The following is a 19,996-nucleotide window of genomic DNA, read 5'->3' as shown; positions in this document are numbered from 1 at the left end:
TGTTGACAGATGCCCCTACATACTGGTAAGTGAAAAATGGGAGCTGTAGGATGATGTGTAGATATGATTCCATTTCTTTTCTAAAACAACACACAATAGTTATGTTTGGAAAAGTACAGGAAAAGTTTAAGAAGGAGACACACCAGAACAACAAGGTGAAGCTTTGTGGGCAAAGAGGGACTTTGTCATGCTAGGAAACACATCTGCATTGGTGCAGTTCTTTAGCCTGGGCAAACATCACTTCAATCCTGGCCTGTCCTCCACTGCCTCTGTGCCTCATCTTCTGGTCAGTTTTCAAGTTGTTGCTCTTGTGTCCTCACCTTCTGGAATCCCTCCCCAAATGCCCCTCCTGCCCTCAGGGCCACTGCAATAACAGTAGGCACAGTTAGCGTAAAGGGAGGGATGCCCACTGTGAGTCCTGAGTCATTTAACAGGTGTGAGGAAACCCAGGCATACAGTCAGGCTTAGCAAAACAGGTAAGTGCACTTGTGTAGCCTTCTACCCTGTCTTAGCAATCCAGGCAGGAATTCCCTGGTTCTGGGCCTACTGTACACTAAGACTTGCCTGAGAGCCCCCCCCCCCCCGCCCGCCACAGGCTGCCTTTCTCCTTGATCCCTTCACCCACAGCTGGGTATGGTGGGAGGCTGTGCAGGAAGTCTGCTGAAGCCGGGAGCCGGCAGCAACCCAGAAAGCACTGGAGGGGAGGGGCTGGACCAGCCCTGTGAGGGGCCTATGGACCCAGGACAGCAGAAGGGAAGCCATGGACACAGGAAGAGGGGTTGATAGACATGTAGAGGACCCAGGGGACAACTGGCCTAGGATGCTAGGAGGCAAATAATACCCTCTGCTCACTACATGGGGGTACATCAGAACCGGAAAGACAGGAGCCTAAGAAGCAGGTGGGCAATAGTCATAGGACAATGCCCAGGGGAGGGGCCCAATGCTGTGTTCACAGTTAGAGGCCATGAAACAAGCACTTAGGTGCATACTGGAAGGCTACAGATGTGGGAACAAGAGGTAGGGGAGAGACACTCCCAGGGCTAGAATTCTAGAGTCAGGACTAGCTGGATGGAAGGCCATTCAAGATCCCTGGTAAGGTCCTTGATTCTGGCTGGAGAACAGGTACGATGGGAAACTATGCGGATGCAGTAGGGATGCCAGGGGATCCTTGGAGAAAGGCAGTGGTGGGATAAACTCTGGCAAGGAAGGGGTTGACTTGATGGAGGATCTGAGTGTGACTGTGGCCTTGGTCCAGAACCCTGGCTCCCTCATCCATGGACCCTTCTCTCGTTGAGAGGGTTAAGTGAGACAGTAGCCTAGGCAAGGTAGAATGTTTGAGGACCACAGTGCTCTCTGGGGTGCCTGCTGTATAGAGTAAACTTAGGGGGCATATGTCCCTCAAGGACTCCACCCCAGGGAAAGTAGGAATGTATATAAATGTTGTGTTTAGGGTAAAAATTCAAGATAATATATCGGATTCTTTTCTTTAATATGATGTGGGAGGCAGAGCCTGTGCCTTGAGCAGGCCCTGTGCCCTCTCTTGGCACCCCCTTCCTCAGATGGGTGGCTTCTGTTCTGCTAGCTGCTCTGGATTAGGCTATGGATGAAGGAAATGAAGGTGTGAGGATTCAGAGCACTGGGATTCTGGGCCAAAGGAAGTAGAGAAAGGGGACAAAAGACCCTCCTGCTCTGGCTAGCTCCACATCTTGAGCTATGGTCAGATGGCCCCACACCCCACCCCTGCCCAACAAGGCCCCACACACTTCCCTAGGCCAAGGACAAGCTCACTGACAAGCTCCCCAGCCCCTGCCAGTGCCTACCTGTGAATACTAGGTGGTAAGAAGAGGGGCCTGACCTTGGGTTCTCAGAGCCTGTGTACTCCAGTGTGCACACCAGCCTGGCCCGGCTGCCTCCATCTGAGCATCACCATGCAAGCCCCTGCCTGTGCCCAAATCTTCTAGGAAAGGAATATACATGCCTTTTCTGGTAAGGTGTCACTACCAGCCCAGTACCAGGCATGCTGCCAACCTTCCCACATGGAGTACCTCAGCTCACTGTGAGCTGAGGGTCACAGCCAGTTCTGAGGCACTTACTCCAGGTGTCTTTCTCCTCCTCTCCTTGCTGCCCCCACCTCCAGTTCTCTGCCTCCCACCTACTCCCAGCGAATGGCTGTAACTGCAGATCCACAGACCACCCCAGCCCCAAGGCCGCCCCCACCTCAGCTCTAATCAATCAGTGCTGTCTTCCTGTTTTTGTCACCTCCCCCACCAGCCCTGTGGGCGGGGACCACAGCTGATTCATCTCGGCCGTTTTTGAGTGGGGCCTGGCACAGGAGTCCTGCCCACAGGACTGCGGAGCCGGTAGTGCGGATGGACAAACAGGGCCCCTCACTCCTCCCACCCCCACCTGTTCCGCTACTGGCAGATGCACCACAAGGCTCTGCTCAGCCCAGGGCTGTGGTCGGGGTTCAGTGTAGGACCAGGATCAACAGTCAGTATGTCCAGGATAGAGGTTCAGTGTGTGGTTGAGGTCAGAGCACAGTGAAGACAAGACCTCAGGGTTCCCACCACTTGTCCCACTGTTCAGCAAATAACATGCCCCGCCTCTGGCCTGGGACCTGTCTTCTGGGTCTTTCTACCCTAGCTAAGCCTGTCCAATGTCCATTCCACCCAGCCAGGCTGGCATTTTCAGACTGCTTTGCCCCAGGCATGGCCAGGCCCCAGCAAAGGGGAATCCAGGGAGTCATGCTTCCCCCTCAGTCTCCTGGTGTGGATGTGCTCCTAAGACAAAAGGACAACATTCTGCAGATCATCAGGGTCAGTTCTAACCCACTTAGCTTTATTCATCTTCCTCTTTCCTCTAGCCCATTTCCTCTGTTAGCCCAGACAGCCTAGCACCCACCCATGGGCTGGCTAGACATGCAGGTGTGCCCCCTGGCTCAGGACGCTGGAGTGTGCCGTCCACAACACCTCTCCGTCAGGGTGCCGGAAACCCTCCTTGCTTTTTCACCCTTTGCTGACCCTCCTGTCTGACACCAGATAGTTCAAGTCTAGCTCTTTGAAGGTTTGGACCACTGGCTCCTCGGGCCCTGATGGCTCAGGCCGGGCTTCACTGGGCTCAGAAACAAGCACCGAATGGGCTGACTGTGCCAAGCAGGCATTACATCTGAGGGCAGCTGTGCCAGGGCCAGGGACCACACCACCCTGAGCCCCCACCCACTTAGCTGAGTTCCCCACTGTCTGCCCGTTGCTCTCAAGCACAGGGTCAAGTTGGCTTGCTGGCAAGACACACAGCTCTCATTTTAATTAATTAAAGAAAAATCTAATCACTGCATTAAACTTCTCATTACTCCACTTGAATACCCGTTAAGTAAATTTAATTACCAGAGGATTGGGTTTCCCAGCCTCTTTCATTAGCTTCTGATAAGCTAAGGAGGGAGGAGAGGGCTGGAAGCCAAACAATGCTCTTCCCAAGTCACAGAGGGCAGGGTGGGCACTGGACTGGGCTTTGGAGTCTCCTTGGAGACAGGTCTGGGCCTGGGCCAGGGAGAGTCCCTTCCCAGGCTGCCTCTGGGAAGTCCAAGGCATTTTGCTACATCCTGTACAGCCACTCTTGGTTATCTCTGTCCCACCTCCTTCCTAGAGAGTTTGAGACTAAGAACAATGTAAGCAGCACAGCTTAAAAATAAAAAATTGGGACAAGAAAAAAGAGAGAGAGAAGAAGGAAAAACCAGGAACAAGTTTATTGGGCAACTGTGTCCTGAAGACTCAGCACAAGCAGGCTACAAATTGTCTATTAGCTTCCTAGCAGTCCAGGCAAAGAAAGCAACACACTTCAGCACTGATGCAGTAACCAAGAGTGTTTATGAAGAAATGTACTCTGGGCCTCAATCTTCCTACCTGGAAGACGGACTCTTGGAGATAACTGCTGGTCAGAACAGCTAGCAGAGACTCTTTGGAAAAGAAGGGACTTGAAGTGGGCCTTGTGAAATGGACAAGAGTGGAGACTGAGGAAAGGTGGAGCAAGGTTAGGGCTAAGAAGGACTCCTGGAGAACAGGTAACAGACACATGCCCCCACCTCCCAGGACTGGGAGGACTGCTGCAGCTCACTGCTAACCTCCAGAGAACTGCCCCTGACGTGGGTGCTCCTCACTTGAGCAGTGATGGCCCCCAAGGATGGCTAATCACTGATGTAGGGTGGGAAGCCTAGTCTGTTGCTCACAGTTCTGTGGTATGAATTTGCTCAGAGCCCACAGCCGGATTTTACCCAAGACTATGACCTGATTCCTGCCCCACCTCCTTTCTTCATCACTTCTCCTGAGACCCCACCCGCCCCAAATTTCATGTATACAAATCCTTGTCACAAGCTCTACTTCCCAAGATTCTGACCAACACTACTCCCTCAGCAGCAACTTGTAAGTTTGAAGGAAATAGGGAAGTGTCAAATGACTCCAAAACAGGAAAAGAAGGACTTCCTGAGCCCCCGTCAGATGCCAGGCAGTTCTCTCAGTGCCCCACCAGCTGAGGAAACTGAAGCTCGGAGAGGTCTAGGGATTTGACCAAGGACACACAGCATGTTTATACTCATCTAGACTGGCTTCAAGCTCTCCAAGTCAGGGAAAATTCTGTGTAATAATCATTTTGTTGTTGTTGTTGTTGTTTCTCTTAGTTGTGAGGCAGTCTCTCTATCTCTCTCCCCCTGCCAGCAAGATTTCAAGATTTCTTGAGAAACAACCTTCTCCCAATTCTGGTTACCTGACTGGGGAGGATCAGACCTTGACCCCTAAACCAATAGTATTTTCAAGCCTTGTAGACCCAGTTAAAAACTCAGGATGAGCCAAATACTACCAATGAGGACCAAGAGATAAATTCTAGAACTTTAATTTGTTCTATTATGAAAGCAAACTTTTTTTTCCACCCCTGGACTTAAAATGTAGAAACACTGACTTAGATCATGTCAAATGTCACCAAGAGTACAGCTGTCAGAGAAAGAGGCATGGAGGAACAGACAGAAACTGAGGTCTGTTACACTGTCGGAAACACAGGATCAAGCGCTGCCTGCCTGACGCCTACCCCACCACCCGACACTGGTTATGTGAGCTGATAATTTCACTTTATCGAAGCAGGGTTTTCCTGAACTCTTAGAATTCTGATAGTGTTCAGAAAGGTCTCTTTCCTCCTTTAGGGCCAAGAACATTGAGGTATCCTCAGGTAGGGAGGAAGTGGGGATTGCAGTGCACCTACCCTAACTGCTGTGGTCCCCAGCTGAGCCCTGAAGCTTGTGGAGCCTCTCAGATTAGGTGGAGACAGGAGACAGCTTGGGAGCTGGTCAGAGGCTGGAGAGGGTCAGAGCCCCTAGATGTGGGTGGGAGTCTACACAGCTCCACAGACTCAAGGGAGCCAAAACATTGTCTCAGGAACCCTAGAAAAGAGGAGAAATGGGAGTGAGCTATAGGATTCTGACAAGGCACAGAGAGCAGGTGGGAAAGGGAAGCAGGACTTGACATTGCACTGACAGTGCAGACCAAGGGGACATCAGTCAGGCTTGCTTCTGCCCCACAAGCAGGGAATCTGGTTGAGAGACAGAGTGTGGTGACTGCACAGTCAGACCCTTCCAGAGCTGCATTTGGTGAGTCACTACCTCTTTAGGCCTCAGGCTGCCCTTGGAACTCAGGACCCCTCCAGTTTTTCCTGGCTCCCTAACAAGAAAAAGGTCCAGAATCACAGCACACTAGGGCTCACTGGACCCCTGGAAATGTCTCTAGACAAACATGTCCAATAGAGCTTTCTGCACTAAGGTCAATATTCTGGACCTGTGCTGTCGGTCCAATGTGGTGGCTACCAGTCACACCATGCAAATAGACATGTGGACAGTGAAACTAATTTACTAATTTCTTGGTTACTTATTTATTATTGCGTGTCCATGATGTGTGAGTGTGAGTACAGGTGTGCATGTGGCGGTCAGAGGACAACTCTTAGGAGTTGGTTTCCTCTTCCACTGTAGGATCCAGGGATCAAACTCACATCTTCAGGTATTCACATGTGTTTTTCACACAGGAAGCCATCTTGCTGGTCCACTTCGTTTTACGTTAATCAACTTACACTTTAATTTACAGGTGGCTAGTGGTTATCATACTGGACAACACAGCTGCCTACCCCTACACTCCACAGGGAAACTGAGAAGGGGAGAGATTTGCCCAGAGTCACACAGCAAGAGAATGACAAAGGCAAAACTAGAGCCCAATTTCCCCAGCCCCATTCCAACCCTCCCACCCTCCCAGTGCCCACTGCCTCTTCATGGTAGCTTCAGGCTTGTCTCTCATGCTCAGCACTATGAGTGTCTCATGGCCCAGAACCACACACCACTGCCCCAGGGGAGTGTGCCAGGACACCCTTGAAAGGATCTACCTCTGCAAGTCACTTCTTCTCACCTATCTGTCAGTCCTCTGTCAAAGCAGCCTCAAGAAATGTCCTTGAGATTGTCTGGGGTAATTGACCTCAGAAAAAAACCCTCTGGGCACAGAACCATTTCCTATGTTATTTGTAACAGCAAGCTACTGGAGCTTCCTAAACACTCACGGTAGAGGTGACAAAGAATCCCAGCCCTTCTGCTCAACAGAGTAGTACTCCGCCATTAAAAATGACCAACAGAGACTAGAAATAATGTAGCAATGTTCCCTGACAAAAACTGAGGAAGCAGGGACCAAGTTCAGGGTACATAAGGCTGGCTGAGCCCCCTCACATCCATTACCCCCACTGTGCAGCAGTATCTTGTTTCCAGATCACGGACCCATGTTACAGGCAACAGAGCTGAGGCCTGGAGCAGACACACATGACCCTTGGTTGCAAGAGGCAGAGCTGGGGCTGGAACCTGGGGTTCCTGCTTCCAAGGGCAGACTTCTGCAGCTGGCTCCCTGCCATGATGGTTGGGTTTAAAATAAAGGAGTGGTTATCTCTTCTTCAGAGCGAGGAAACAGAGGCACAGAGCCAGTAAGTCATCCACCTAAGGTCAAGGGTCACGTCCCAAAACTTCCCAAATGTTCTTCAACATATTCTAACACTGTCATTACAGAAAAAGCCCAGGGAACCATGGTGGCCTTGGCATGGTAGAATATGGGTGGACTGAAGTTTTTTTTGTTTTGTTTTGTTTTCTCTTTATTTCATGGAAAAAAAATTTTTTTATAGCAATTGAAAGCTAAGAGCTTAAGAAATAAAGGTATAAAAGGAAAATTCTTTAAAAAACAAGGACACACACAAAAAGAGGAAAACTTATCCAACTGAAGCTACCACTGCATCTAGGGACCTTGACTGTGAATGAAGTCTGCTTCCGGATGGCGGGCTGCAGTAGGTGGCTCTGCCTCCAGCTTCCTAACCTGACCTGTACTCCCACCAGGGTGAGCTCACCTCAACGGCACATTAGGAGCAACATGAGGAGGTGAACTGCCTTCCACAGGGGAGGCTGCCTGCAGCTCAGCAGCACCAACAGCAGTTGTCTGATGCTTGGATGAGGGGGTGGAGTAAAGAATTGAGAAGAGGGTGACTCCAAAGCCTCATCGGCAGACACGTGCTCCTCTTACAACCAGACCACCAACTTAAATATAACTATGAAAAATAACAAGCAGATGTGCCACCCATGGAGCCGCCCACCCTCAAGAGTCTCAGTCCCCTGGGGGCGCATCTTCCTTCCTGAGCCCCTGCTCTGTTCCTTGGTCCTGAGCACAGAACACAGGGAAGACAGAGTGGGCTTTTCCCTCAGGCTGACAGAAGACAAGCCAGTCTTCAGACAGGACAGGATGGGATGGGCCAGAACAGCCCTGGCATGGGCCTTCTGAAGACCATGCTGGCTGCGCCTAGGAGGAGGGACAGGAAGGAGGGACGAGGAGGAGTGATGGGGAGGAGCCTGGAGGCTGACAGCAAGAAACCTTGAGCTGGGTCATGGACCATTCTGGTTGGAGTTCCCACCCTGCCCTTGCTAGCTGTGGGGTCTGGTTCTTTATCTTTTTTCTGAAAGCTTTTTTTCCTCATCTGTAACCTCCCCCTGCCATATCCTCCCACACAAAGCTGATGCAGAGTCTTGAGATGACAAACATCAACTGACACACAAATATCAGCACCTTACCCCTTTGCTTCCCAAAAGTAGGCTAAAAGCCTGATTAGGCTTGGGTTAGTTGGCTTCTTAGCTTTTCTAGTAAGAAATTCTAGAACTGCTACACAGAATGCTGGAAAAGTCAGGCAAGCTGGAGGAGCTTGTGCAGTTTGCTCAGGGACAGATGCATATCAAATAATGAGCGAGACTCCAGCAGTCACAAGTAAGACATGTGTGACTTTTCCTGTGGACAGGAAAACTAGGGGCTGGGCTGCTCGGTGGTTAAATAGTCATTTCCAAGTCTGTGAGGAAGTGGGTCGGACAGGATTCCTGGGGCTTCTTACGGAGGTGGGGAGATGGTCAGACTGTCTCCTTAGAGGTTTTCATGGGCATTAGCAGAGATGTTCCTCTGTCCTGAAAGAAACAAGTTGGTAGGCAGACTCGAGTGGATCTTGGAAGGAAGATCCAGCCTGGGAGACAGAATGAGGGAGGCGCCCTGTTCAGTGCCTCAAGGGAGGATGAATGAGGGAGGTTCCCTGCTTGATGCCCTCTACTTGCCATATGGACAGGCAAAGTAGACAGGAGAGTTTCTAGAACGTGGGTGTGTTCTATGAGTAGCTCCAAGAGTCTGCTGTAGAGTGGAGCTCGTGAGAATCACCTGGTGGCTTAAAGGGCTTGAGCCATGGTGACCAGCAGTCCAGCTCTTGAAACAGTCCAGCCACATCTAAGTAGCCATTCATCTTCTTTGTGCCTGTCAGAAGGTTTGCTCAGAGGAACACCATCAGGAAAGGAGCCTATGTCCCCTGCAGAAGCCTTGGGGGTCTGGACAGGACTTTCATTCTCTGACAAAGCAGTGCAGCAGGTCTAGAGAGTAGAGCAGGGCCAGTGAGAAAAGATTCTAGACAGACTTCTACCCAGAACGAGGAGCAACGAGTGGTCTGTCCCTGGGGGAATTCAAGTGGCAGTCTGGAGACCACTTATGCTAGGTGGGGTTTCGCAAGAATGAGGAAGTTGCTTCTATCAAAGCACAAATCAAGGTTAGACCGTATGGGTCAAAGCGAGTGTGGCAGAGATTGAAGGGAAGGCAAAATCGTACCCAAGAGAGCAGTCAGTCATATCACTCCTTCTAGAGCACAGAGCATCCCCACCTCTTCTCCAGCTGGAGCCTCACCCACACCAGAAGGCAGATAGGGCATGATATATAATCCCATTTAGCAGATAAAGAAACTGAGGCCAAGACAAGAAATGGGATCGGTCCAGGGTCCCACAGCACATCAGCCTTATAAGAGTTTGTCAATTGCATTTCACCTACAGACCTTCTCAACTCCTATCCCCAAAGTCATCCTGCTATGTCTGCCTACAAGAAGCAGGAATCTCCCCTCATGGAAAGACCCTCATCTAGCAGGTCACAGGTGCTTTGCCCATGCACCTAGAACCTGAGAGGGAGTCCTGGCCCAGAAGTTCTCTAGTATCTGTGGGCCCTGGGTTCCACCCTCTCCCTTCTTCCCTGGGTGGTCTTGCCATAGGTTTTAAGGTTGGTTTCCTCAACAGATCCGGGTTAAACACTGAGCTTTACCTTGAAAATGAGCTCAAGAAGAGTCCCTCACACACAGCATCCTTCTCTACCTCTCACATGCACAATGGCCACACTTCATCTGGCCAGGACCCCTCCTCACCCTTGCCTGCCTGAGGAGCTAAGAGCAGAGATCTAGGCAGGAAATGGGGTCTTCCTGAGAGGGGCTAGAGCTGCCCAGGTGAGGACACTGTTCCACCCACATCATACTCCAAACCCTCAGGGATCCTGGGAGGCAAGTACATGGGGCAATGCACTCTCAGAGAGATGAAGAAACCTCCCAACTTGTTCAATATTCAAGATTGGAAATTGAACAGAAATGGTATCTAAGTGCTGGTATCTGAATTTGAACTCAAGACTGGGTGACTCCAAAGTCCAGGTACTATCTCATCCTGCCTGCTGCCTATCTAGAAGTGTGAGGCAATACAAGAAGGCAACCCGGAGAGCAGACAGGGGCTGAGGTGGGTGCAGAGAAAGGCTGAGACAGCAAAAAGAGCACTCGAATGAGTGGAGCTTGCAAGGTTGTAAAGAGCAGCTGTGAAAAGCCACCTTCTTGATCTGTAGCAGATCAAGAGTGACACCCCTACTGCTACCTGCCCTCAGGCTTTAGACACCAGGACTTTCTGGGTACATTCTCAGATGCCCTAACCCAGGAGGCTGCCAATCATTGCAGGTGCCCTCCACTGTTAGCAGCACCGCCACCCCCACTCATAAAGCAGGACAAGCCAGGCCTCTGTGGGCCAGCCTAGGGCAAGGAGCTGGGCAGGAATGGTAGAGAGGCCACAGTGAGCCCTGGGCAAGGTCATCTACCAGCCTCCACCTTCCCATCTCTAGCCAGGGAGCCCAGCCACCCACTGTCCACTGGCTCCAGGTAGCTAAGCCAGTACTCTAGGCCAGCCAGGTGTCCCCACGGCCGGATGGCAGCTGAGAATACTCAGTCTATCCTCAGAGCATGCGTGGTTTAAGCAACAGCCTTTCAGCTGAATATTTAAAAAGAAGATGCCTTTTTTTAAAAGAGAGAGAGAGAGAGAGAGAGAGAGAGAGAGAGAGAGAGAGAAAGCCAGCAAAGCAAGGGGAGGGAGGCAGGGAGGGAGAAACCCACCCCATCACTATAGTCAAGGTCACAGGTACCAGTGCGGGGCGGGCATGGGCAAGGAGTCTTTAATCTGGGAGTTCAGGCCGAGGAAACTAACTGCTTGAAGCTGGAGTACATTACTGCCCTGAATGATCTGTCGGCTTCTATTAGGCTAAATATCTCTGTATAATAGGGAATTATCCTCCAAAGAGGCAAACTGCCTGCCTCTGGGAGGAGGGGCCATGGGGTCTCTTATGGTGAATGCTCTCCCATGGGGGAGGAGGGGATGACAACCTAAAAGCCCCCCCCAAAGTCACTGTCAGCAGCTGCTTTGCCTGTCATGTGGGGTGTGGCAGATGTCAGCCTCCTTTCCCTTCTTCCTGATTGTCCCCTCACTTCCTCCCTCAGGAGCCTAAAAGGAGCCCAAACCAGAGTCCAGAGCTGACAACATTGTGGGTGACCCGGGGCACACCTGGCCTCTTTAAGCCTCTGTTTCTCCATCTGCTAGATGGACCTAATTATACCCACTGGCCATGCTGGTGGTAAGTGTGAGGCTACTGGCACACAGTTCAGCACTGAGTGGGTAGCTGTGCCCAACAGCGAGGACCTCGGTGTACTTCTCACCCTCACTGGCCCACCTAGATATCATATTTCTTCCAGAAAGTTTCCCTGACCCCTCCAGGGTCCCTCTACCCTCCACATCTACAGTAAGACCCTCTCTGAGCTCTCCCGGTTTCTGGAGGTTGAGGATGGAAGCAGCACTCACTCCTCACTCCCATACCCACTCCCATGCAAAGCCTGGTCACTCAGCACAAATGCATAGATTTTCAAGCATAGAGGCAGGGGCTGGCAGAAGCGTGAAGCAGATATGGTAGCATGTCAGGCAAGGGCTAGATCCACAGAATGGGGGGCACTCTGAGGAAGGCAGCCAGCACCTGCAAAACTGGTCAGGACATGGGTCTGCAAGAGTAAAGCAGGTGGCCAAACCATCAGCAGGACTGGCCAGGGGACAAGGCTGGGCTGGGGCCAAGCCAGAGCACCATGGAAGTGGGGCTCAGTACTCAATCCTTGCACAGGACAGTGTAGTGAAAGTCCCAGAGATCAGAAGGGGCAAAGCCGACCTGTGCATATGGGGTGAGGGTGAGACAACTCTGGCTAAGTGGTGATCAAGGAAGCAAGTGTCTATTCATCAGGGCCACCATGCCTCCTTCAGCAAGTCTTTGGAACAGTTCAGGTCCCCTCCCTGTAGATGCTGCTCCTGATGTTACAGGGCACACCCTACATCAGAAGGACCAATCTGGAGGCACATCTAGGCAAGATGCCAAAGGGACACACAGAAAGGAAGGCTACCCCCAGGGCACACAGAGACACACTGTGCTGCCTGCCCCTTCCCCGCCAGGCAGGCCCAGAGTTCCGAGTCCCCACAGCCTGGGAGAGTGGCTCATTCATTCATTCATTCAGTCAGTCAGTCAGTAAATATCTTCTAAGGCTTTGTAAGAACTAAGAATACAAAACATCCAAGATCCTGCCTCAGGGCACTAATAGTAGACCAAGTAAGAATATCAAGACAATTCTGGGGTTGTGCAAGTAGAAGCCCAAGGGGTTTAGGAAGATGGTAGTGGGTGTGCAATCCAGGGTCAGATTCATGGAGGGACTCCAGGGGAAGGATTTTGAAAAGTCTGGGAGTAGGAAGCAGTGGGGAGGAGCTTTATAGACAAAGGCAGGCCCAGTCTTTGGAGTGATGGAGCAATGGGTTTAGAGAGGGAGACCATTCCCCTCCTCCAGCAGATGAGGGGTTTAACTCTTATCCTCAGAGCCATCAGGAGCCTGAAGAATTTTAAGTGGGAAGCAACAAGGACCAATCTGTACTTCAGAAAGATCATACCAGCTGCCACTCAGTGGAAGATGGATTATACAGGAGAAGGCAGTGAGCCACGGTGGGATGGAGGTAGAGGCCAGGGAAGAGGGTGGTGTCCAGGGTAGGTGAAGGGATGGAAAGGAGGGGCAGTCTACAGTAAACGCAGTTCTTAAAACACCCAATACAGTTATATACTCCTGTGCACCCTGAATACCTGATATCCAAACAGCATACCATCAAGCCTTGCCATGCCCTTATAAGATATAGGTTACTTTTGAGTTTCACAATGCTCAGGTAACCCAGACAAACCAGTTGGTTCCTCAATGCAGCAAGCATTTACTGGGAGCTGTAGAAATGACTCAGTAGTTAAAAGCACTGGCTGCTCTTCCAGAAGACCCAGGTTTGGTTCCCAGCACCCACATGGCAGCTAATAATTGTCCCTAACTCCAGTTCCAGGGGATCTGATGCCCTTTTCTGGCCTCCGTGAGCACTGCACAACATGGGTGCACTTAACATACACACAAGCAAAATAGTCATCATATAAAATAAAAACAAATTTTAAAAACCAAACAAGAATTTATTGGAAACCTACTATGTTCCAGGTACCATTTTATCCTATTCAACAGCCATGTAAATTGAGACCCTTAAATGCTGCACAGGAGTTCTAGGAGGCCAACCAGCAAGTCAACTTTAGAGATTCTGTCCAGAGCTGGAGAAGAGCTAGGGGAGGATGCCAGGCAGGAGCTGTGGAGAGAGATGATGGGCAAGGGGTGGCTCATGCACACGCCTCAGGTTGGAGGGGGAATGGGAAGGTAAGAGACATTTGGAGGGAGGCGTGGCCATGGTGAAGGGCATCAGCCTCCATGGGCCAGAGCCGAAAGGGTGCCAGGGACACAGGTCAGAAATGGTAGAGCCATTAGGCCTGAAGGAGAAGGCATACAGGAAGGGCCAAAGGAGTAAGATTGAGCACATCAGAAGGGCTGGAGCTCAGCTGGGTCCCATAAGGTGGCTGTACGCAGAGGGGAGGGGAGAAAGCAGGAAGTCCTATAGACCAGAGCATGCCCTGTAGACTGTGCCAGTGCCGTGGCCTCAGATTGTTCACTCTATGCTCGAGGCAGCAAAGAGCACTCAGATGCATTCTGGGAGCCACATGGTGGGAACCTCCAAGGTCAGCTCCTCCCCTCTACTTTCCTCAAGCCCAACCCCATCTCTCCTGAGCATTTACATTTGTTGCTGAGGACCTTGAAGTCTCTTCCCTTCCTGGACCCTCCTCTTTTCATCATCAAACAGAGGAAGACCCTATCTCACAGCAACTAAAGAAGAAAGCACTAATCCAGTACCTGGCAGGCATAGAGTAGGCACATACCAAAGATCACCACCTGTCCCTGGTAGCTGGAGTCTGGTCCTCAGTATCCCCAGTGCCTTGGACACTAAGTGCTTAATTAACTCTTACTGACCTGATTTTAACAGCTCACCAGCTGGTAGTCAACAACCAGGCTAGAATGCTGTCCAGGGAACAGGGGCAAGGCTATGACAGAGCCAAGGTAATGGGCATCAGAGGCCTTGCTCATACCACACATATCAGCCCTCTCAGAGATGTAGCAGGTCCTCGTGGGAGCCTGGGGTGGGGGGACTTGGAACTGGGCATACAGTGGGAGGGTCCTTCTACCCTCAAATCTGCTCCTGGGTCTCCTCACGGCACCTGCAGCTCTGTGAGCTGTTTGCTCCAACCTACCCACCCCCACACCCTGGAATTCACCTCATCTCATTGTGTGCCAGGCAATACCCCAAACCATAGCACTGGAGAGAAACTGCAATAAGTCAAAGGAAGGCGCCAACTCTCTGAGAAGGGGAGAGCCTGGAAAGGTTCACAGAGGTAGTGGCTTCCAACTGCTTGGGGCTCTCTTAATGGGACTGTCTTCCCACTATCGCAACAACTTACTACTCTACAACAACGTCTACTCCTAAAAATAACAGCTAAAGCGTTTGGGGCACTTACTTTGTGTCAGGCTCTATGTGAGCACTTTATGTCCAGAGAGATCTGAGTGGAGCTGAGGCCAAGCCTGCCCTCTCCCTAAGCTCCCAGTTTGGCTGGGAGGTGGGTGGGGCTGCTGCCTGGGGTCTGGGCCTCCAATAACTGCAGGCAGGAAGGTTGGGTGGGTGGGTGCTGCACTGGGGCAAGAGCTCCAAGTTTAATTACTCCAAAGTATTTTTCAGTATCACTACAAGTGGCTGCTGTTGCTGAACTAGGTAAATGGGGTAGGGTGGGGGAAGGAAGCTTCCCAGAAGCAGACCTGAGGTGGCAAAGTTAGAAGATGCACATTAGCTGCATCAGCAAGCCTGGGATTGGGTGGTTGGGCAAGTTGAGAAAATGACATGCGACAGGGGAGAGTGAGAGAGGTCTTTCTTTAGCTTCCAATAATTCTTCCCCCTCCCCATTCCTATTCCAAAGCACTGCATTTCCCTGGTGGGGTGAATACCCAGAGGGTCCAGAAGCCTGATGTTGCCAGTGAAGCCTGAACAGGCTTGTAAAGGGACAGAATGTTGTGGGGATAGTCAAAGAGAGATGAAGCCCAACATGGGACTACCTGTGGCTAATATGGGAACTAGAGGAAGGCCCAAGAGAACAGGTGACACAGTGTCACACCAAATCAGCATTCCTTTGAGTCCTCAAAGGTGTTTAGTTACCACAAGCATTTGAGCATGAGAAAGGCAATATCTATGACTATTGGCAGTGGGAGATAGGACCTGGGAGCCTTAGCCCACTCTTCTACTAACACAGTTTCTTGGCTCAAATGTCTTCTTTCTCTGTTCCCCCCAGTTGCCCATCTGCAGCATGAGGTGTCCAAGCCTACAGTCTGATGGACATCTCAGTAGTGTGGAAATGCCCCAGAAAAATTGATCCCAAGGGGGAAGAGGCCTTTATAGAGGTTGAGATCTATGTTGTAGGGATTTGTGTCCTCTGAATGCTGCTCCCATCTGCAAAATTTCAATTACAGGCTGCCTGCTGGTACAACTTTCCATGTCTTCTGCACCATCTTAGTGATGGAGATACAGACATTCAAATTTTCTGGGCAAAGAAACTGAGGCTTAAACATGAGAAGCAAGGCCACACATGGCAGAGCTATGGCACACTCCTTGGGCATGGTTTGGTTCAGCACCATGGACAGAACCCTGTGGGCCACTTGCCTCAGCATCCTACACAAGATCAGCTTTGCTGATTTTTTTTTTTTTTTCCAACCTTCTTCCTTCCTGCACTCCACCCAGCTTTCCCCATTACCCAGCTGTGCAAGTCTCTCCTGGGCCCCTGCCTAGCCATGACCTGTGCTCCATAGCACCCAGACACTTGTTTCCTTTCATTTCTGACAGCAGCACCCTGTGGGGAGGCAGAAGGAACAGTCTTGGAGACTGTGGAATTCACTGGCTTTGGTTAGACAAATGTGGATGGAGCTGATCTAGGAGCTTCCAGGCCATCCCAACGCTTAGTGAGCTTCAAATCCCTTCACTGGGAAGCAAGTTACCCTGTCCCTCTTACAGGTCCTTGGAGGGCTAAGAGGAGAATGCAGTTGGATAAGGCAGGGCAAGTTGTGTCCCTCCAATCAACCATAGCCTCCTGTGACATCTCCCCCTACCCCTGGTCTTCTTCCTGCTGGGACTTTACTCAAATTTTGGACCATTTCTCCCATGAACTCTTCCAAATGACTCACAAATGGGAGGAGGTCTCTTGTTGCTGAGAAATGATAGGGTAGGTCTGGTCCCACTCAGGACATGGTTCCTTGACGTACTTGTGGGTTTTAAATTCCTGTGAGGGGTTTGAGTCTGAGACAAGGAGCACCAGCAGCTACAGGAAGAACTCTGAAGTTCTGTCTCCCTCCCCTACTGATAAACTGTTTGGCCTCAAATGCAACGTGAGGTGTCCACGTCTACAGGAGGAAGACGTAGCCCTCACCACTCCCCGACTTCTGGGAAACAAAGGAAGTAATGCTTGTGGGAATTATATGAGGGACACTAGGAAGGATCCTTTACAGTCCTGAAGTCCAGGGCCACAATGCCCCAAATATCTCCTTTGGGACTGACATGTCATTTTACCCTCTGAAAAGCAAGGTTCAATCTTGGGTCCCATAGGGCCTGCAGGTAGGCTCTGCCCAGCCTGAGATCTAAAGGAAGATCTGCCTGTATGTCTGAGATCTTAGAGGAGGGTCTACTCGTCTATCCACACAGCCCAGCTGGCATTTCTAGGGAAGACTGGATTCACAATTCTGGCAGAGCACAGAGCACAATGGCAGGTGGTCTCTTAATTTGGGGACATCTTCTAGCCTGACTTCCCAGATTCCCATCTTCCCACCAACAGGCCATTCACACCTGAGCTCCTGCCACTTCGTTTCCTTTGCTCAGAACACCCCTAATCATCCTGTCCAGTTCCACCCTGGTCCAGTCTCTGCATGTAGCCCTGTACAGCCTGCTATCGTACTGTCCTGACACAGGACAACCAGGCCCAGGGACAGACTTCAGGAATGCTGAGGGAGAAGGGAATGCCTAGGTCACAAGTGCCAACCCTTTCACACACCATGCACTGAGCAAACCTGCACCAGGTTGTACCCAGCTGAGTCCCGGGGTGTTGCAGAGACTGCTACCAGAGAAGGAGACACAAATCCACTCCCTTCTGTATGCCTCTTCAGGCTCCAGGCCCTGGACAGAACCTAGGCCTAGTACAAAGAGAGCAATATAGATTTTTCAGGGAGCTGAGGGAAGGTACACAGGGACACAAAGACCAGATGGCTGCTCTGGAAGGTGTCTGTGCTGAGAAGTCACTGACAACCCAGGCTGGGTGGGTCAGGGCAGACTGTTCCCATGTGGGGCATTCTCATTCCCCTAAGGCCTTCCTCACAAAGGAGGGAGCCTCTCAGGTAATGTTCTTATCACTCTCCAGCAGCGCCATCCCCACCCACAGGAGCTGCTTAGCCAGGCTTTGTAGATACTGCTGACACCACATGCCACCATCCTCTAGCTGTGACCCAGCTAACTAATCAGTGGGGATCAAGGTGGCCCTAGGAGGCCATCAGGATGATAAAGACTAAGAGGATCAAGGGGAAAACAAACACACAGCACTGTAGTTTCCCCAGCAGGGTATCCAATGGCCCCTCTCCACCTACTGTACTCAGCCAATATGTTGATTGGCAAGGACCAGGAAATGGAAGCAGCCATCCATGAAACACACATGCTTGTGCACATGGGCATGCACACACACACACACACACACACACACACACACACACACGCCTGGGGCAGGAGCACAGGGCACAGCGAAGGGGATTGTGGTGGTTTGAATGAAAATGTCCCCAAGGACATAGGCTTCAAGTATTTGGACATTTTGTCCCCAGATGATGGTGCTGTTTTGGGAGGTTTTAGAAGGTGTGGCTATCCTGGATGAAGCATGTCACTGGGGGTGGGCTTAGAGAATTCTTAAACCTTGCCAGATCTCCAGTTGCTCTCTTGCTTCCTGTGCCTGCTTGATGATATGAGCGCTTTGTTTCTGCTGCTCCTGTGCCAGCCACCTCCAGCCACCAATGCCTCCCTGCCATGATGGACTGTAATTCCCTGTAACCGTAAGCTCAAATAAACTCTTCCTTCTATAAATTGCTTTGGTCAGCGTTTCTATCACAGCAACAGAACAGTGACTAATACAGGGATCACACTCAAATGCCACCAAGAGAATGTGAGGAGCCAGTTTTTCATGCCATATGTTCCCTCAGCAGCCTCCAGGTCCAGCATTCTGCATAGAGGAGGGGCTCCTGGGAAATACAGGACTCTCTTCCTGCCACCATGTCCTAACCATTCTGCAAATGGAGAAAAAGCTCAGAAAGGTGATGTGACTTGCCCATAGCCACACTACCAAGAAGAGACAGGTCTTAAGGTCAAGTTTTCATTAAGGTTTCAGGGGCTTATTTTAGTCAAATTTAAGGGAAACTTTCAAAGAGGTGGGAGGCAGGTTAGGAGGTTCATGGACAAGGACTGGGTGCATAGGCTGAGGGCAAGGGACTGACCTACTGTCCTCCAGAGTCCTAATACACTGCAATATTCTGAGTCACTAAGAAAGCTCCTCCTGTCTCCAGGAGGACAGGCTCAAGAGGCAGGGCTGCTGAGTGCCTGGGGGATACTAACCATCAGACTCTGCCAGGACACCAGGCAAGGGCATGGTCCCAATTAAAGGCACCCCTCTCACTCTGGAGGAGAAAGACTGGCCTCTTAGGCCAACAACACAGATGAGGGTGCCCAGGTCACAGCATAGCTGGGGCCGGAAGCATGGCATGAGAGATGAAGGAGTGCTCTCCTAGTGGCCAAACAAGTGCAGTGAGCCTGGTCCTGCTGATTTGACAGCAGTTCACATCAACTTGTTCAGAATCTGTCTTGCACGAGGTAATTACAGTTCTTCCTGTGTAATGAGATGGTTTTTAAAGGCCATTCAAAAGAAATTTCCTATAATGAGGTGAAGGGGTTTACAGTGTTAGATATCAAGGCGGCTGGTAATCAGAGGAACCCAGGCTGAGCCCTGGAGTGAAGTGTTGGGTGTTTGCACATCTAAAAGGCATGAGAGTAAGGAGCAGGAGGGTGGATGGAGTCCTGGGAGAAAAGTTTATGCCATAGCAGTGGCCTGGTGTGTCCTGTGGAACAGATGGGGGCATGAGAAGGCTGGACCTTGTTGGGCACATAAGAGTGATGAATCTGGGTTAGGGGTGGTAAGTGGAGGGCTTGGGGGTGGAAGTCTAGGCTCAGAAGGAAAATGCAGGTACTGGGCATCATACTGGAAAGGGGTGGGTCCTAACCCAATGACTGGTATTGTTATAAGGAAGGCCAGTTTGTTCACAGACAGACAGACAGACAAACACACACACACACATACACACACAAAAAAAACCATGTGAAGACAGAGACAGGGACCAAGTACAAATCAAAGCACCCAAAGATTGCCAGCAACCAGAAGCTGGATAAGGCAAGAAGACATCTTCCCTAGAGCCTTCGGGGATGGCCAGGCTACCACCTTGATTTCAGATATCTAGCCTTCAAAACAGCATGAGGTAAATTCTATTTTTTGAAGCCACCATGCCTATGGTAACTTATAGCAGCCCAAGAAACTAACGATGGTCACTCTAATGACTGCAACTATTCAGTGATAGGAATGGCAGCCGCAAACTAATGAGTCTCCTACCTCCAGATGTATGCAAGCAAAGCCAGCTGGTCCATGGTCCTTCCAGCAGTTTGAACATCTCATCTAGTCTTCCATTTGAACTCACTGTATGCAGTTTAGGGAACAGAACAAGGTTATCATTCCTATCCCACAGATTTAGAAACTGAGGCAGACAACCTGCGCCAGATCTTGGGTGGCCAGTTGGAGCCAGCAGCAGG

The 19,996-nt window shown here is 50.8% G+C and overlaps 1 protein-coding gene across 10 annotated transcripts in view; it reads right to left on the bottom strand.

Annotated features, from left to right (window-relative positions):
• Lingo1 (leucine rich repeat and Ig domain containing 1) overlaps positions 1-19,996 on the bottom strand; it is a 181,068-nt gene that overhangs the window by 65,918 nt on the left and 95,154 nt on the right. For 6 of the 10 annotated variants that reach the window (XM_029569221.1, XM_029569218.1, XM_029569219.1 and 3 more), the window contains one exon: positions 5,245-5,422. The exons of the other annotated variants lie outside the window; for them this stretch is intronic. The gene's annotated coding sequence lies outside the window, so the exon portion shown is untranslated. The remainder of the gene's footprint in view (positions 1-5,244; positions 5,423-19,996) is intronic. 10 annotated transcript variants of the gene reach the window in all.

Source organism: Nannospalax galili, unplaced genomic scaffold, assembly GCF_000622305.1.
Source record: "Nannospalax galili isolate Female #2095 unplaced genomic scaffold, S.galili_v1.0 scaffold1622, whole genome shotgun sequence".
NCBI lineage: Eukaryota > Metazoa > Chordata > Mammalia > Rodentia > Spalacidae > Nannospalax > Nannospalax galili.
Note: the sequence above shows the minus strand (reverse complement) of the source record. Positions and strands in the feature narration are given on the sequence as shown.